This window comes from Maniola hyperantus, chromosome 15 (genome assembly GCF_902806685.2).
Source record: "Maniola hyperantus chromosome 15, iAphHyp1.2, whole genome shotgun sequence".
NCBI classification, from domain to species: Eukaryota; Metazoa; Arthropoda; class Insecta; order Lepidoptera; family Nymphalidae; genus Maniola; species Maniola hyperantus.
Genome location: NC_048550.1, coordinates 2,737,528 through 2,756,416, shown reverse-complemented (window position 1 = coordinate 2,756,416; position 18,889 = coordinate 2,737,528). Strand labels below are relative to the sequence as shown.

The 18,889-nt window shown below is 38.5% G+C and overlaps 1 protein-coding gene across 6 annotated transcripts in view; it reads left to right on the top strand.

Annotated features, from left to right (window-relative positions):
- The window catches only part of LOC117988754 (calmodulin-like), a 178,605-nt gene that overhangs the window by 79,392 nt on the left and 80,324 nt on the right, over positions 1-18,889 (top strand). For 2 of the 6 annotated variants that reach the window (XM_034975935.2, XM_034975934.2), the window contains exon 1: positions 836-1,131. The exons of 2 other annotated variants lie outside the window; for them this stretch is intronic. The gene's annotated coding sequence lies outside the window, so the exon portion shown is untranslated. Of the gene's footprint in view, positions 1-835; positions 1,132-18,889 lie in introns of those variants that run through there. 2 more of the 6 variants (XM_069503581.1, XM_069503580.1) reach the window with 2 other exon arrangements.

Sequence of the window (18,889 nt, the reverse complement as noted above, 5' to 3'; positions counted from 1 at the left end):
CGAATGTTTTAAATTACAGAGGTAGTGCAGAGGTAGCTTACGTCCCGGAGATTAACAACTAAATAGACAACTTTTAATCAGGAAAATCAAAGAGTCCCTACGGGATTTTGAAATACCTAAATCCACGTGAAAATACGGGTAATTTCGGGTGACGAACGCCCCTTTCCTTTATTCTCTCAACTGGTTTCCGCTTAAACGTTTGCGTCTGTTTTGCGTGCATTGCCCCTTCTCGCCTAGGTAAGTCTTCACTCCAGCTATCCAAGCTCGCTCCAGAAGCCGAGTAGACCACCCAGGATGCCGAGGGCTTCATGAAGTGATGTTGAAGTCCATCACCCGCAGGCCGGTAACCACCGCCCGGTGCATCTCCTGCGAGAGGGATCCGCCACCAAATCCCTCTCATGAAGTGTCAACTTTTGTTTTTAACTTTTGATCCAATTGATAAAGTTTTGAAACATTACTTTTTTAATCAGCTGATTATTGTGAGATCTTTTTTTTTATTTGTAGATACCAAAAACATCTACGGTAAAGAGAAAAAAAGAGAGTAAAAGTGGACAGGGAAGCACTTATCTTTATGAGAGATCTCTACCAGTGACCCTTGGCAGTGCGAGAGGTTTCATCTTTGCTTATAAACATCAATTATAGGTGTGGAAAATGGCACTTGTAACGGTAGCATTGAAAAATAAATGGTCAGCGGCTTACCGCCAATTAATAGTCCCAACGCACCCAACACTTAAGAGCTTAAAGTTACACCTACGTAATAAAATTGACGCAGGTTTTATTGCCAAGTAATGCGCGCGCAATACCGACCATGCACGGTCTACTCCGCCGGCAGTGTTCCGCCAGGCCGCACGCCTCCGAACCCCCAAGTAAACAAAACACTACAACCCCCAAAACAAACCACGAGCCTGGCTGGAAACCAAACGACTCGTGTCCGAACAAAAAAAAGAAAAATCAGCCACAGATTACAAAGCCCACGCTTCCGCGCCAAAACTTACGTCAACCTGTCAACATTCCAATCTTCCAAGTGTAAACGTGAAGCAATAATAAACGGTGTTACTAGTTTTTAATTATTTGTAAGGGTGGTTCGATATTTTGTTGAATGTTAGTATATTTTTAATTCGTCGTGTCCATGTGAGTATGCTACGGATACGCTAAGGATTTTGTTTTCGGCTTACGTAAGGGTTTGCGGAGGTTTTATTCAACGGCGTTCTTTTCTTAAAACCTCCTCATTAAAACCTGTTTACAGCAGCTTTTTTTAATGTTTACGAAAACGTTTGCATTTATGGAACACTTTACTCGTATTGTTTTTATTAAAATCTCTTTTTAGGAACCTCATAATTTTCAAATTAAGTATGGAACATAATTTATGATTGCTCGTGAATCATGCTATATTTCTATTGTTAAGTTAGTTTTATAACCTGCGTGTTTTAATTACAAAAGCGATTATGAAATCTTTATTATGAATCTGAAAATGATTTATTTTAAGTTTTTATTATCTTTATCTTATTAGGGCGATCAAAATTTTATTCTTATGAAAACTTAATCAGTATTTTTGTTGTTCTTTCTTAGGAACGACACGAAAACTTTAAAATAAGATTTACTTTAATCCAATGAACAAAATTATGTAAGATTCCACGCATTAGACATGAAAAAAATTAAAGGTACTTTCTCTTTATCTCTTTAATTTTGTCTTACATAATTAATGATTATCATTTGTGGAATACTAACAGCCGCACTCAGAGTTGCTTAATCGTTACTTAAGGCATTAATTAGTATGGATAAGGAAGCCTTAAGTAACGATTAAGCGACTCTGATTGTGGCTGTTAGTCTTATTCTGCATATATCATCCTTATACCTGAGTGCTGAACTATGGCCTAAACCCTCCTCATTCTGAGAGGAGACCCGTGCTCAGTAGTGAACTGGTAATAGGTTGATCACGATGATCATCATCATGATCAACTTATCACCTGATGAGGTGTGCAGACTACAGACCTTTACAATACCGATCTGTCCGATAGTAACATGGTGACGGGGAAACTGGACGTAAGCGAACAAAGCCATGGGTAAAAACTACCAAAGAATAAAATACATTACCCTATCATGTCACTGATCACAATCAGGCCAAGTTATAGGTAAGTACCCTGCTATAAATCTACCATCGGGCACTGAGCTTACCAAAATTGCGTTAATCTATCAACCCCTATCTTTATTTTCTTGCCAAGTTTGGCACAAAAAGGAGCAGATATTAATGATAAACCTTTAGACGCTGGCACAAATTTTATATATACCTAATTAATATTAAATCTAAATATATAAAAGGAATAGGTAAGTGACTGACTGACTGACTGACTGATCTATCAACGCACAGCTCAAACTACTGGACGCGGATCGGGCTGAAATTTGGCACGCAGATAGATTATTATGATATAGGTATCCGCTAAGAAAGGATTTTTGAAAATCCAACCCCTAAGAGAGTGAAATAGGGGTTTGAAATTTGTGTAGTCCACGCGAACAAAGCCGCGAGCTTAAGCTAGTTTGATATAATTTGGTAAAACTGAGAGTTCTTCCGTATTTTTTGTGACATTTAGTGATTCAGTAGCTCTAGATACAAAAGTCATGATTTGAAAGCCCCGTATTGTATTTTTAAAAGCTTATAAATAATTTGAATTGTTCCTATGCTTTCACCTCGAAATTAACTGATTTATCAGCTACTTCCAACTGTCCGATTGAGTTAAAATGCAGACACGTGAGGTTTGGATGACTATAAATGATTATGGTAATTTGGTCTGTGGGGTGATTCGCTAACTCAGTGTCTAACGCTGAATGATAGCCACGCAGTTAATTTGACATTGGTTTGTTCTACATTGCTGCTTCATCGAGTGGTAATAAAACCATTTTTCGTAGAAAACCTTTAACGAATTAAAGATAAATGTCAGATGAGCTCGGTGGCTATCATTCAGTATTAGACACTGAGTTAGCGAATCACCCTGCTGGTCTGATGGTAGTCGTGGGAGGTGGACATTGAAAAACTCATGGCATAATGATGTTAATTAATAAGACAGGATGTCTTTGACAGGCAACCACCCGTCGCATTCGCACATACCTACTCTTTCATGTGACAAAACTATCTCCTGTTTTCTCGTTACTCATCAACTTGTTTCTAGTTTTTATCTCAACAAGTTCAAAGTTTTCATAAAACGTAAACTAATTGAAAAATCCTATTACAATGTAAAGGATTATTTAAATGATAAGCAAGCTTGGGAATGAGTTGCTTAACGACTTTGTGATAGTTCTAATAAGTTTCAATAATTTTGTAAAGTGGTGATAATAAAAAGAATACCCGGCTGATTTTGTTGTGGGCTCTTCTCAGACCTGGGCGCGTTTGGAACCCTCGTAGCTTTAGTTTTAAGTTTGCGCTATAATTATCACCACTATATCTTACAAATAACACCATACCAGACCATCAATAAGAGTAATTTATTACCTATTTTGAATAAATCATTTGACTTTGACTTTGACTCCCAAAAAAAAGAGTTGACTCTTTTCTCGCTAATCGTCGGCGATCGGGCAACTGCCTTAATATCGAATTCGCAACGCGTAATGTAGGAAAAATCTCGTAGTATTTTTTGCAATAAATCAACTTGTCAACTAATACGACCCTGCCGTTACCAAGTTCAGTTATAAGAAACCGGGGAAAAGTTTCATATTTGCTTTTAACATATGGAGGGAATTTCTCGTCGTAATATCGAATTTGAGAACATTTTATGAATTACAAATTGCACCGCCTTATCGTCAATTCTTAATGCACTCTTTTCCATTTAAAATCTTTTGAAGTAAAATTTTAAAAGTGGTTTCTATGGTTTTAGTGCAATAGCATTTAGACATTAAAATTCACTAAGTGACAGAAAAACAATTCTACTATATTTCAGCGTTTATTAAGATTAGTAGCTACTTAGTTAGTTTTTAGTTTTGAATTTTATCTGGTTTTGAGGTCGGCTAAAAATGTATAATCTTTCGGTACCTTTAGGCGGGTAGCCAACAAAGTTGACGACACACAAGTGGAAGGTGGAGCGTGTAGTGGGGATAGGCGTGGTGCCAAATTACAAGTTTGTTAGCGGGACCTACTGGCTTGTACTTTGGCAAATTAATTAGTTTTTTGTCGTGCGAACTATCTTAGCTCGACGTAGCTCTAGTTTTTTTAAAAATACAAATAGCGAGCAAACGAGCAAGCGGGTCACCTGCCCATATCATTTACTTTATCGCTGAAGGAAAAACGGAAAGTTCTCCATAATGTTCTCCATAATGTTCTCAAAGGTGTGTGAATGTCTGCCAATACGCACTTGACCTGCGTGGTGGACTATGACCCTCTCCCTTTTCATGTGTTCAGTGAGAGTTGGTCGGCGAGGCGATGGGTTGATGATGATGATGATGATGATGATGATGATGATGATGATGATGATGAATATGACATGTTAGTGACAAACTAAACAAAATTATGCTACGAGTATGTTAATTGTTAATACGAGAGCAGAAAGCCAGACGTGCGCTTTGAATGCGCTGCCCTGTCTGTCTGTATATTTAATTACTGTTTAAAAAAAATTGAACGGAGGAAAGTAAAAAAACATTAAATCAAAATGTGAGCGGGTCAGCAAATCCAATTTCCGGCAGGAGTTTGAAATATTTCCTAAAATCCTGAAAATTTCCACGAATTGAGAGTACCTACCCTACAATGGAAATTCCTAACGGATGACAAGTATAATTGGAATCGACGCCGGTTCCCGATTTAATATCAGTTACGGGTTGAAATATTGGAGGGGAATTCGAAATTCGCGAATCATTCGAGTGTCGTGTTATTAATTTAATATTTTTAGTAAATTGCGATATGAAAATGTCACTGTTCGAAATTGAAAGGTTTGGACCATTTTGTACTGGATTTTATCAACAACATTATTTATAAAACTAGCAGACCCACCCCGGCTTCGCTCGGGTGGAATTTAGAAAATTGGCATGGGGTAGAATTTCCAAAAATTCTGAAATAGGTACGATATTCGTACAATACAAATATCAATTTTCATGGAAATAACTTGGAAAATGACGGATTTTCGTACAAACTTTCATCCCTTATTTAACCCTCTTGGCTGTAGAATTTTCAAAAATCGTGAAGTACCTACGTATTTATTTTTTATTCTTAACAGAAAGCCTTTTTCAACGCGCAGCTCAAACTATCGGATGGATCGGGCTGAAAGGCATGCAGATACCTATTATGACGTAGGCATAGCTAAGAAATTATTTTTAAAAATTCAACCCCCAAGGGCGTGATATAGGGGTTTGGTACACCAAACCGCGTGGACTGCAGTCCACGCGGACGAAGTCGCGAGCATAAGCTAGTTTGTATAAAGATCTGAGCCGTCGCAGGGACTTTAAAAGCATCAGATAGAGCCTCCTCTAGATTTCTTTAGACATAATTTCTACCTATAAGATTGTAAGTCCAAGTTTGATTCGTAGTTTCCTTCGCAAAGTACCTACTGTTTTGGAGTTGAACATAGTCGCTGGGAATTGTCGACGCGAGTATTGTCGCTGGAGACAACTCGTTTGTCACAACTGCGAATTTTAGTTCACCGACAATTCCTAACTGATTGTGCTTGCACCGTTCGCATGCAAATACGTTTTTTTTTTTAAATCCAGATACAAGTTAGCCCTTCACTGCAATCTCACCTGATGGTAAGTGACGATGCAGTCTAAGGTGGGAGCGGGCTAACCTGGAAGAAGTATGGCAGTTTTTATTAAACCCATACACCTTTGGTTTCTACACGGCATCGTACCGGAACGCTAAATTGCTTGGCGGCACGGCTTTGCCGGTAGGGTGGTAACTAGCCACGGCTGAGGCCTCCCACCAGACTAGACCAGAAATTTAGGAATTATAAAATTCCAAATCCCTGCCAGGAATCGAACCCGGGACCTCCCACTAACAAGAACACAGCGCTTACCACTGCGCCAGGGAGGTTTTCGTTTCGTTTGGTTAAACAATTGCAATAATTATTTTTATTAAAAAAATTGCCCGTGATTTTGCTTGTGTTTGAATGTGAACGAATGAACTGTGTTTCAGTGATCATAATATGATTCAATTGATTTAAATGATTTAATTTAAAACAAAAACCTGTTTAACTTATTAGTTTAAAGTCCAATTTAAGTAAGAATAATCTCTGAAAAGAAATTGAAAATGAAAAATTGATAATAGATTATTATTAGAAATATTTATTCATTAATTAATATTAATGAATAAATATTTTAATCTATTTTGCTATCCCTCCCTGTGTCGGTTATATTATAGGAACATCGCCCTCAAATTCAGTCGGTTGTACAGCGAAGCGGTTCATATATTACATATACCACATATAATATTGTGTATGTCGTACTAGTATGTTGGTCGCAAACATGCGCTTTGGGACAGAAATTGCTTTCCGATTCGCTGGAATCTGGCAAAACTTAGACAATTTTATTTGCTATTACAAGCTGCATTATAGAATACTAGCATAAGCCCGCAACTTCAAACTTCAAACAACTTCAAAGCCTATTTTCATCATCATCATCGACCGATAGACGTCCATTGCTGGACATAGGTCTGTTGTAGGGACTTCCACACGCCACAGTCTTACGCCGCCTGAATCCAGTGGCTCCCTGCGACCGTCTGATGTCATCCGTCCACCTAGTGGAGCGGTCTTCCAACACTGCGTCTTCCGGTGCGAGGTCGCCATTCCAGCACCTTGGGACCCCAACGTCTATTGGTTTTACGAACTATGTGCCCTACCCATTGCCACTTCAGCTCCGCAAGCCGTTGAGCTATGTCGGTCACTCTAGTTCTCCTACGGATCTCCTCATTTCTGATTTGATCACGTAGATAAACTCCCAGCATAGCCCTCTCCGTTGCCCGCTGAGTGACTCTGAGCTTTCTTATGAACCCTATTTTAGTGGGTTGAAATTACAAAGCGGATGTCTATAGCTATCTGCATGCCAGATTTCAGCCCGATCCGCTCTGGTGACTTGAGTTGTACATTGATATATCAGTCAGTTAGTCACCTTTTCCTTTTAATATTTAGAATAGGTAATGCCTTTGACTTTGTCGGCGTGGATTTAGATTTTAAAAATCCTAAGAGAACTCTTTGAACTTTTGGGATAAAAAGGAGCCTATTTATTTATTTTTATTATTCATGTACCAAAAATTGTAATTACAAAGTAATAATAAATTAAGTTACATTGGAAATGCTTATCTCTAAACAGAGATTTCTTCCAGCTTCCCATTCAAGGTTGTGAGTAAGGCGTATCAAGAAGTGGAATAGGATCCGTATTCAGGATGCAAACTATATTATCTGTACCAAATAGATGACGCCGGCGACTTCTACATCTACACTGAATTAGTTTTTTTTAAATCCCGTGGAAACTTTTTGATTTCCCGGTACAAATTGTAGCCCATGTCACTCTCCGGTGGGTTAATTTCGTAAAACCTGCATCAATCATTATTACAATCTCAATTGTTCTGATTGGCTGAATTTGTGCGATTTTTGTTGCAACAATACATTGTAGCCAATAGTGAGCGAGCGTCAACCAATCAGAGGTTATTGCGATCGTGACTTTGTAGCTGTCATTCTACCGCAATTGAGCAGCTGGTCTCTAACTATTACCTATCCGTGCAAAAAATCACGTCGGTCCGTTGCTTCGGTGTGGCGTGCAATAAACCAAAAAACAACACACTTTTGCATTAACAATTATTTAATAGAGTCATATTTGTTGGCCTGTTTAACCTATATTATTTATTTATTATTAACCTTTTTTTTTTATTTTTTTATTTTTTTTAATACAATAAAACTTAAAGCTAGCCTTATCTAATTACTATATAAATCATGACCGCGTGGAATGGTGCCAAGAATACTGGCTGCATTTCCGCGCTGGACAGCCAGGCTGATCCGCTGCGCAAAAAATGAGCCAGCCCTTCTGTCACCAGTTGAGGCTATTAATCGCGGTGAAATGTCTCGTAAAAAATTTTTAGCACTAAGACTCCATGGCCCCAGGGTCTCCACGGCAAACGGCACAAAAATGTAACTCTCTATAAGAGAGGCATACTTGCGCCGCTTGCCGTTTTCAGCTGTTTCTGCTGCGGCTCCCGGTCTTGATGCTGTCTTCCTGATATGACACGGGGCCAATGTGTCAACGCAAGTTGCGTCCCACATTAGCGCCCGTCCCCGTTCCCAGGGAACCAGCGTCAATCCATCAGGTCTCTTGCCATCATCCCGACTAATCCCTGCCGGCTCAATGAGCGCAGGAATATATTATTAACCTATATTAACCTAACCTATATTATTATTTATTTATTTATTTTTACTTTTTATTCCACTTATCTGTCGTCTATTCCTCTCTTATTTACTGTTGTATTTTTATTTATATTTATATATATACGTATATTATGTATATTTACTTTATTTAATTAGTACACCCCTTCCGCTTTCTTTAATTTTTATAATATCCTACCCTAAGGTTGCCTGGAAGAGATCGCTATTTTAGCGATAAGGCCGCCTATTGTACATGCTATCTTTGTTATTTGTCTATTGTTTTGGTTTTGGTGTACAATAAAGCATATTTTACTTACTTACCTATAAAATAGACTAAGGCGTCAAATTTATTAACCTCAAATATGGGAACTAATTAATATATCAGATACAAATTAGGCTACTTAACTAGCTCGTCCACTAAGCTTGTAAACAAATGTAACGAGTGGAACCAATTCATCAACCGCTCACCGTACAGCTCTATATAAAGTGTGTTTTGGAGCCGCGCCAATAATAGCAACTACATAGCATTTACCTTATTAATAATGCATTCGCTAGCTATTTTAGGAATGCGTTCTGTAATCTAGTATTCGAGTAGCTTTTTATTTCCCGTATATTATATTGTAAGAAGACGGCTTCTGGATTGGAACGGACTTGGTTTGGTATTAACGTCAACGCCGTTTATTCATCTCCCATTTGCCGATGACAGTCATTATGGCAAAGACTTTGGAAAACTTAAATACAAAGCTTAATGACCTCAGCAGAGTTTCTCAACACGTGGGCCTTAAAATGAACATGAGTAAGACGAAAAATCATGTCCAATCCTCATGTCCAGTCCTGTCCAGTAATCGTTGAGAGCTTTGATTTTGTTGTTGTTCAACCCGAAGTTCTGCACGAGTATTATGCATTAGCCACACAATCCAGTTAGGTAGATCTTATTTCGAAATTTAACTCGGCCTGATGGCGTTCGGGAAATTTCAAGACGTCTTCTCGTCCAAAATTCCTCAGCGCTTTAAGAACAAAGTCTTCGAACAGTGAGTGTTGGCAATAGTGCCTCATAAAAAGCTATAAGTCACTCAGCGGGCGATGGAGAAAGCTATGCTTGGATTTGCTCTACGTGATCAAATCAGAAATCAGAGTAACCGACATAGCTCAATGGGTCGCGAAGCTGAAGTGGCAATAGGCAGGGCACATAGTTTGAAAGACCGATAGACACTAGGGTGTCAAAAGAATGAAAAGAATGTTCTCAAAGGTGTGTGAAGTCTGCCAATCCGGACTTGACAACACACACCTGTACTCAGTAGTGAGCTGGCGATGAGATAGTGAAAAATATGTACCCATTTAACTCGTCTAGAGTTAGACAGCTTTGCCTTCTAGCAAATAATCTAGAATATTTTTTTACTTTCCAAGATAACACGAAATAATGAACGTTAACCTTGTTCTTTCTAGACAATGTATCTTATTTTTATGGCTAAAAGTAGGTAGATAGGTACCTCTCAAAACTACCAACCTTTTGACTTTTAATAGAATTTTTAGTTTACCTAGAGACTGTTTTCAACAAGGACGTTTGCTAACTCAAGCTTGAATTTCCGATGCGTTTGGATCCTCTCCAGAAATAGAAGGAAACCGGATAGGACGACAACCACATTTCAAATATGGTCTTTAATTATCTATAAATAAGAGCTATATTTGGAAATATCTGAGGTCTTTTATCATTGGTGGGGAAATAGATGTTGGTACAAAATATTAAAGTTTTCGTCTGTATATTCCATCTCGAGGTTGAACAGCCAGCATATAAAATTAATGTTCGACTCGACAAAAAGTCGGCAAAAATAGAAAATAAGGACATAAGTTACTAATTCAAGTAGGTACAGACGTTATATAAAAAACGTTTCTATAAAAATCGGAGTAAGTAGGTACATCTACATGAAGGTAGTCGCGGGCATCATTTAGTATTTTATAAGCCAAATTAAGTTCAAGACTCTCCAATATGTTGAAAAGCGGAAAATGAGTACCTACTATAAATGGAAAAATTATGCAGCAATAATAAATGTGACTGGCTTCAGCAAAGCTGCAAATAAATGTACATGCAATTAAAAAGCTACTAGTAACTAGACTTTAAACATTTTGTTTAAGTAGGTATCCTACAATATTTAACCATAAATTAAAACCATAAAAGCTAGATAATTGATACTTCGTACGTTTTCTAAGTTTGAAGAAGAAATCTTATCCTGAAAATTTTGGCTTTCTAGCGTCATCCATACCGAAGCCATGACGGAACGCTTCCGAAAAAGGTTGGTATAGTTTAGTTGGCTCATCTTGGTGGTTCTGATTCTGAATAAGAGGTGTTGACATAGACTACATTTTATCTCGGAAAATTAAAAAGTTCCCACGAGATTTTTAAAAACTTAAATCCACGCGGACGAAGTTGCGAGCATCAGCTAGTCATCAATAAATTCAAAATCAGTAAATGCAGATGAAAATAACTCAAAAAATTAGAGATGTTGAGGTGTTTCCTTTAGAGTTCATAATCATAATCATAATCATTTATTTTGCTCAGATATGGTAGGTACATGTATATTATTTAATCAGTCACATATCCTGCCAAGCATGGCGTGCAAAATTAATTGAACCCAGCATCTCATTTAACCATTTCTAAAGTAGTACTTCGTTTCCGTAGCTGCAAGCTTTAAAAGCTTAGGTACTTATTGGCCCACTTCACTTTACCAACCTGTAGGTACCTTTAGGTAATTGTATGTGCTTTCTATGTCATTATGCAAGGCATCGATCAATTCGTTCGCGGACGCCATCATTATCAACCAATTATAGACGTCCACTGTTGGAAATAGGTCTCGTTTAAGGACTTCCACACGCCACAGTCTTGCTCCGCCTGAATTCAGCGGTTCCTTGCGACTCGTTTAATGTCGCCTGTCCTCCTAGTGGGGGTTCTTCCAACGCTGCGCTTTCAGGTGCGAGGTCGCCATTCCAGCACCTTAGGACCCCAACGTCTATCGGTTATTCGAACTAATTTTTTTTTTTTTGTTAAAAAGAATATTAGCCATGTTTAATGACTAATATTCCCCTTTCCCCTCCAACTAAGCGTAAAGCTTGTGCTAGGAGTAGGTACGACAATAGTGCAACGGGCGGGGTTTGAACCGTCGAACTTTCGGTTTTCAGTCCACTCCTTTACCTGTTGAGCTATTGAGGCTCGAATTGCCCTGCCCATTGCCACTTCAGCTTCGCAACCCTTTAAGCTATGTCGGTTACTCTGGTTCTCCTACGGATCTCCTCATTTCTGATTTGATCACGTAGATCACGCTAAGCAAAGCTGTCTTCATTGCCTGCTGAGTGATTTTGAGCTTTCTTATGAGGTCCATAGACTCATGTGCCCATAGTCAGTGGCCATGTCGCGGACGCACCTAATTGTTATGAAATGGATTTGTTTTGCTGCGTTTTTAACCGACTTCAAAAAAAGGACGAGGTTCTCAATTCGTCGGAATCTTTTTTTTTTTTATGTATGTTCCCCGATTACTCGAAAACGCCTAGACCGATTTTGAAAATTATTTTTTTGTTTGAAAGGGTATACTTCAAAGTTGGTCCCATTTCAATTTGGTAAAGATCTGATGAACATCTTCGAAGATAGATACTGGAACTCGTCAACGGATAAGAGTAAATTGCTCGCGATCAGTGTAATAGCTTAGTAAACAGTAGACTTTTAACCAGTCATAGCATAATTCCATGGGGCCACTAAAAATTGTGAAATAATTTTTTTTTACAAAAAAAATAAAAACCGACTTCGTTACACAAACACTAAAAATTGAAAAATAATTTAATTTAGTACCGAATATATTATGTATACAAGAGTTAATATAGTTCCATAATATTTTTTGGGGTCGGTGCCAATGAGGTGCCATTGTGGAGTCCCATAAAAATATGAAGTCTAGACGATTCGCGCAGCTAAAGCTAATTTGCACCGGCACCAAAAAGTATTATGGAACTATATTAACTCTTGTATACATAATATATTCGGTAATAAATTAAATTATTTTTCAATTTTTAGTGTTTGTGTAACGAAGTCGGTTTTTATTTTTTTTGTAAATTTTTTTAAAGTAATTAAATATCATTTGCTTTTACGGTGAAGGAAAACATCGTGAGGAAACCTGCATGCCTGAGAGTTCTCCATAATGTTCTTAAAGGTGTGTCAAGTCTACCAATCCGCACATGGCCAGCGTTTTAGACTATGGTCAAACCCTTTTCACTCTGAGTCGGTGATGGGTTGATCATGATGATGATGGATTTGTATCATAACATGTAAGTACCTACATTTTCACATTTCACCAATTTTATAGGCTTCAGTTAACATCAGATCAGGTAAAGGCCGCGTATAAGTTAATTAGGGATTTTCAGATTAAATTGGCTTCTACACGTGTAGAATAAGGTTGCTTAGTTTTTGTTTTCTGAATTAAGTATGACAACATAATGAAACTTGTTCTTTTATGGTAGCTAATGCACGACATACTTAGCAATGCGACTCGCGCACTTTTTAAATGCGAAAAGTAAGGTGAGATGAAATCCATAGGTATCTAAATCCACACCTTTTAATATAAAGTAGTAACTACCCGTATATTCAATGTACTCTGTGGTAGTAACTGATGCCCGCGACTGAAAAATCTCGTGGGAACCCTTTGATTTCCCGGGATAAAAAGTAGCCAATGTCACTCTCCAGGTCTTTAACTATACCCATGCAAAATTCACGTCGATCCGTTGCTCTGTTGCGACGTAATTGAAGGACAAACCAACAAACCTACAAACAAACACACTCACATTTGTAATATGGGCACTGATTAATGCGAAATTGGTGTAGGCGACGCATTTACCGCATTGTCATTCTTTTCTATTTCTCTAATAAAGTTTAAGTAGATTCGAGAACGCGCGGACTATGACCACTGAACATTAGTTAGGCATATTAATTTTATAATAGGCGCAACGCCTCAGTCAGCCAATGAACGCGATCGTGGCAACAGTCAGTCAGTTAGTTCTCAAGTCTCATGTACCGAAAAACCCGGTGTTTTATTTTATCGCCTACAATTGGTGCTTCCAGTTTTGCAATCATCTCTGTTGCATCTCAGTCAACACCATCTATCCAGCGTACCTTTGGCCTACAGATAGATCTTCAAAGGAATATAACCTCGTGTGGGCATCGTATACACCCATTATTATCGGACCACAAGGCCAAATAACTCACCCATCAGTAAAAATCGAACAGAAAACTTTTGGAATCCTACCAAAGTTTACTGTTGCTTAGATAAGCATAGAGCATTTTGGCAACGTAATGTCTATAACAGAGACCACATAGATAATAGGTACATCTTCATCATCATCATAATGATCAACCCATCGCCGGCTCACTACAAAGCACGGGTCTCCTCTCAGAGTGAGAAGGGTTTTGGCCATAGTCTACCACGCTGGCCAAGTGCGGATTGGCAGACTTCACACACCTTTGAGAACATTATGGATAACTCTCAGGCATGCAGGTTTCCTCACGATGTTTTCCTTCACCGTTAAAGCAAGTGGTATTTTAATTACTTAAAAACGCATATAACTCTGAAAAGTTAGAGGTGCGTGCCCAGGATCGAACCCCCGACCTCCGATTGGAAGGCGGACGTCCTAACCACTAGGCTACCACAGCTTCATCACATAAACATGATCATGTTTTTTTTATTACTATACTAGCTTATGCTGGCGACTTCATCCGCGTGGACTACACAAATTTCAAACCTCTATTAGGGGGTGCCCTTAGGAATGGTTGAATTTTCAAAAATCCTTTCTTAGCGGATACCTATTGCCCACGTCATAATAGCTATCTGCATGCCAAATTTCAGCCCGATCAGTCCTGTAGTTTTAGGTGTGCGTTGATAGATCAGTCAGTCACCTTTTTCCTTTTATATAAAACTAGATGATGCCCGCGACTTCGTCCGCGTGTGTTTAGGTTTTTAAAAATCCCGTGGGAACTCTTCAATTTTCCGGGATAAAAAGTAGCCTATGTCCTTCCCCGGGATGCAAGCTATCGCTATACCAAATTTTGTCAAAATCGGTTGAACGGATGGGCCGTGAAAGGCTAGCAGACAGACACACTTTCGCGTTTATAATATTAGTATGGATGAATGAATTGTATGGAAAAAACTATTGTTCGGAAAATTTTCAGTACACTGCTACATGTAAATCACTGTAATCCTACTGTAACTGTTCTCCTAACAATACCTATTACCTGCCCGTGTTCCACTAACGCTACTCGTTTAAAAAGCGCTTAACTAATCGGTAACATAAATCCTAGCTTCACGGCTATATATTTTCCGTGGGTAGGACCAACTTTTTGGTTTTATCAAAGGTCCGCAAAGTGTAGAATTGGAAAATTATGAAAGGATTATCTGAACTTTTACCCGAGCGAAGTCAGAAATAGGTCAAGTAGATCCCGGTATTGCACCTTTTACTTTTCGGATCTAAGTACGTACAGGAGGTAACAAGAACGCTAGCAAAAACAAAGATAGGTGATACTAGTGATGATTACTGATATGATAACACCAAAAAAACGCGAAAAATCTAATAAAAATTCTAGATTTTGTAAAAGTTCACGATATATTGCAAATAAAATCTGACTGACGCTAGAGGTTAACGAATGTTGCATAAGTAGGCCATTCGGACTCAATTCCACCACAGAATATATTATTATAATAATAGTGCCACGTCGTAGGCGGGGCATTGATCCGAGTTTTGCAAGCTATACGTTGCGGGGTTGAAAAATACTAAATCACTAAAACTACAAAATGAGGCAAATGGTTTTTTTTTGAAAAATAATATTAGCCATATTAAAATTCAGAAATCATTTTAAACACATGCGGATTCCTAAAACAAGAATCACTGTAACAAAAACTAAACACTGTAAAAGTCTTAAGAGGTCACTGTACCGATAAGATCGCCCTGTGTTTTAACTGCCTCCTGTGTTATTATCTATATGTATAAAAGGAAAAGCTGACTGATTGACTTACTGATTGACTGACTGATCTATCAACGCATAGCTCAGACCGCTGGACGGATCGGACTGTTTTGCATGCAGATAGCTATTATGACGTAGGCATCCGATAAGAAAGGATTCTTAAAAGTGCAACCCCGAAGGGCGTAAAATAGGGGTTCGAAATTTGTAAAGTCCACGCCGATTTACTTTTCTTCTAATTTTATCTTGGTTAGCTCGCGAATTACTAGACAAGAAGTTTTTTGGTCTATCTAATTACTAAATTGCTTGTTTTTGTAGAATATTAAAATTCTAGTATATTTGTGAGTAAACCTAACGTTAAAAAAGTTTTCAAGACTCTTTTGACTTTGGTCTTTATTTTAGTTTTAAAGGCGCGTCGGGGTCGTTAATAGCTCGTGTTTCAAGTTCTGAATTATTCGCTCAGTTTCAAATACGGCGTTTTACACCTGAGACGCGAAACTTTCCCAATCACGATCTAAGATTAAACTGCTTCAAATCAGGGGAAATCAGGGTCACGGGCTTTTTATTATATATACTAATACTAGCTGACCATCCCCGGCTTCACTCGGCTGGAATTAAGATCGGCGTGGGGGTAGAAGTTTCAAAAATCCTGAAATAGGAACCCACGTATTTTTTCTTTTGTAACCGAAAACTATAAAATAACTTGAAAAATGAAGTACTTTCATACAAACTTTCATCCCCTATTTAACCTCTTTAGCAGTAGAATTTTCAAAAATCGTGAAATACGTATTTTACATTCTTAACCGAAAGCCTGAATACCAATTTTCATCGATGTAACTTTAAAAATGATTGACTTTCATACAAACTTCCATACCCTATTTACCCCCCTTAGGAGTTCCTTTATTCCACCATTAAATGCCTGAACAGATTACACTCCTTTTCTGGGTAGTCGTGTAGAAATTAGATGATAAAAGTTATGCGTAAGGTCGCAGAGGTCGACTTAGGTCAACGAACCCATATTTAAGGCCTAGGTATTATGTTGTCACGCGTAGGTTAGGTTCGTTGTGTAATACCTAAACGTTACTAAGGGTTGATAAAACAATATGGTTGTACAATAGCATGTAGGTACTTGGGTTTTCAGTTTTCATGTACCTACGTACAGTCGTAGACTGAGTAAAAAATCTAGACAAAGGAACGTTTGCTTTTTCATTCACACTAAAAAGAGAGCACAGATAAAGTTACTAATGTGATAAACTTGTGCTTCGCTCATGCTCGGTTCGTCTAGCGTAGACCCACCTTAAGAGACTTGCTCAGTAGTGATCCGGCGATGGGCTGATCTTGATGATGATGATGACTAAGTTTTCATGAACAATTCAATTAATTTGAGCTCAATGTTAGGCGGAATCCACCTAAGTGGGTAGGTAATTTTGCGGGCCGGAAAAAGACCTTTTTGAAATCCTTTTACCGGATATCGTGCACTCCGGAGGGATTTGAGCAAAGCGGTACAAAGCCGCCCAGAGCGTCGCGGTTGAAATGAGGGAAACGTACGTATGTGCTTCAATGGGCTATAAAGTCAGTTAATTATTTTGTATAGTAGCTTTTAAAAGCTCCTCAGAGGCTCTCGCTTGACTTTTCAAGTTGACGTGAGTTTAGCTAAAGTGCTCTCAACCATTGTCAGCCCACTGTTGAGAACGGGTCTCATCTATGAATGAGAAGGGGTTAGGCCATAGTCCGCCACGCTAGCCAAATACGGATTGGAAAGTTTTAACCATAAAGTCATCATAATCATAGTCTCAAATAATTATTGATCCACTAATGAGCACGGGGTCTCCTCTCAGAATAAGAAGGGTTTTGGGCCATAGTCTACACTTGGCCAGCGTGAAGGACCATGCTGTCTTATATACCTTACCGTGCCGTGCTGTCTTAAACCGTGGTAATAGTAGTTTTGTAATTATCTATCCACCTTTCCGGAGCATAATGGAGGAATTTTAATTACAAACATTTTTACCTTGTGACGAGGCGAGGTGCACAAAGGTTTTAATTTCGCGTCAAGCAGCCTTCATAGAGGCTCTAGGAAGTTTCATAACGGAATAGTGTGTTAAAAAAACAAGCAAAACCAAGTATAAAACAAAAAGACTGCGGCTTGTGCCCGTCAGTTAAAATTCTGGCTTTATAATTCCCAGAGATTTATACCTAAGTCTCGCAAATTGCTATTGCGCTGGAACTATGTCTCATTAACATCGAAATGACTTCATTTGACGTATATTTAAGTAAAAATATACCATCAGCTCGAAACTTCAGTCTAGTGCTGACGTCACTAAAATGGCAGCCACACGCATTAGCAATTTGCGGGACTTATACCGCCATTAACCTAATCAAAAATGTGCCTTTAGAGGTTTGCTTGGTGAGTTGAACAGTAAAGTCGAGTTTCTTGCTGGGTCTTCTAGTTTTCTTGTGTTTCATCAATTCTTTTCATATGAAAGGTCTTCACCTGTACATTCTAAAACAGATTTTTATTTATTTTTATGCATCATAGTTTTTGAATTATCGTGCAAAATGTCGAAAAAATACGACCGTAGTACGTAACCCTCATTGCGCGAGCCTAACTCGCACTTGCCGGTTTTTTTTTAAAAAAAGCTTATAATATTTTCCGTTATACGTGAATACAGGTAAAAAGAACTTTATGCGGAAAGAACTACTCGAAGCACTGATGTGTGCATAAAGTTGGTAGATATAAAGCAGGCAAGCCGCAATAAAATAAAGTTCATAAATCAAAAACCTTTGGCTCAAAAGATATTTAAGTGTTGAATTTCTGAATTTCGTCGATGAGTGCATGCACGTTGCATATAGAGTCATAAACATGTACATATCGTAAACTGACGCGATCCTTAGAGTAAGATCCATAGAACAGGACAGACCTTACAATAACAACCGGTTCTGCTGGGCCAATTAATTGATCAAGTGATCAATACTTAATTCTAAAATTTGTTCATACACTTAATGCGTGAATTATTGTTGATGTGTGTCGTAGCAATCAGTGTGCAGTGGGGTGGCAGAGGGAAATCAAAAAGCTGGTTTTTGAAGTGAAGTTTCTTTACATTTGAGATGGGAACATGATGACAACAAAAAGCGAAACTAACAGACCAACAAACACGGTGATGAAACGCATCTCGTTGGCTAGGCATTGCGTATTGTTGCCCTTATGATGGCGAGACAAAGTACAGTCTCGCTTCTATCGGGTGTCTCACAACATCTTTCGGCCATTTGTCACACAAGCGATGGATTGCAGGTGGGTTGATCCCTATTGATACTAAAAGATCCATACATTCTATTCGGCAAGGGTGCCTCGCAGCGTTGCGGTTTCCTGAATAATTGCCAATTAAACTACGTAATTTGCTGCCAACGGTTCCCTGCCTCTGAAATTGTCGATGTCAAAGTGTTTTTAATAAGCTGTAAGTAGTTCACTCTGCTATGGGTACCTACAGTCATTTAACTAAATATATAAAAGGAAAAAAGGTGACTGACTGACTGATCTATCAACGCACAGACCAATCTACTGGACGGATCGGGCTGAAAT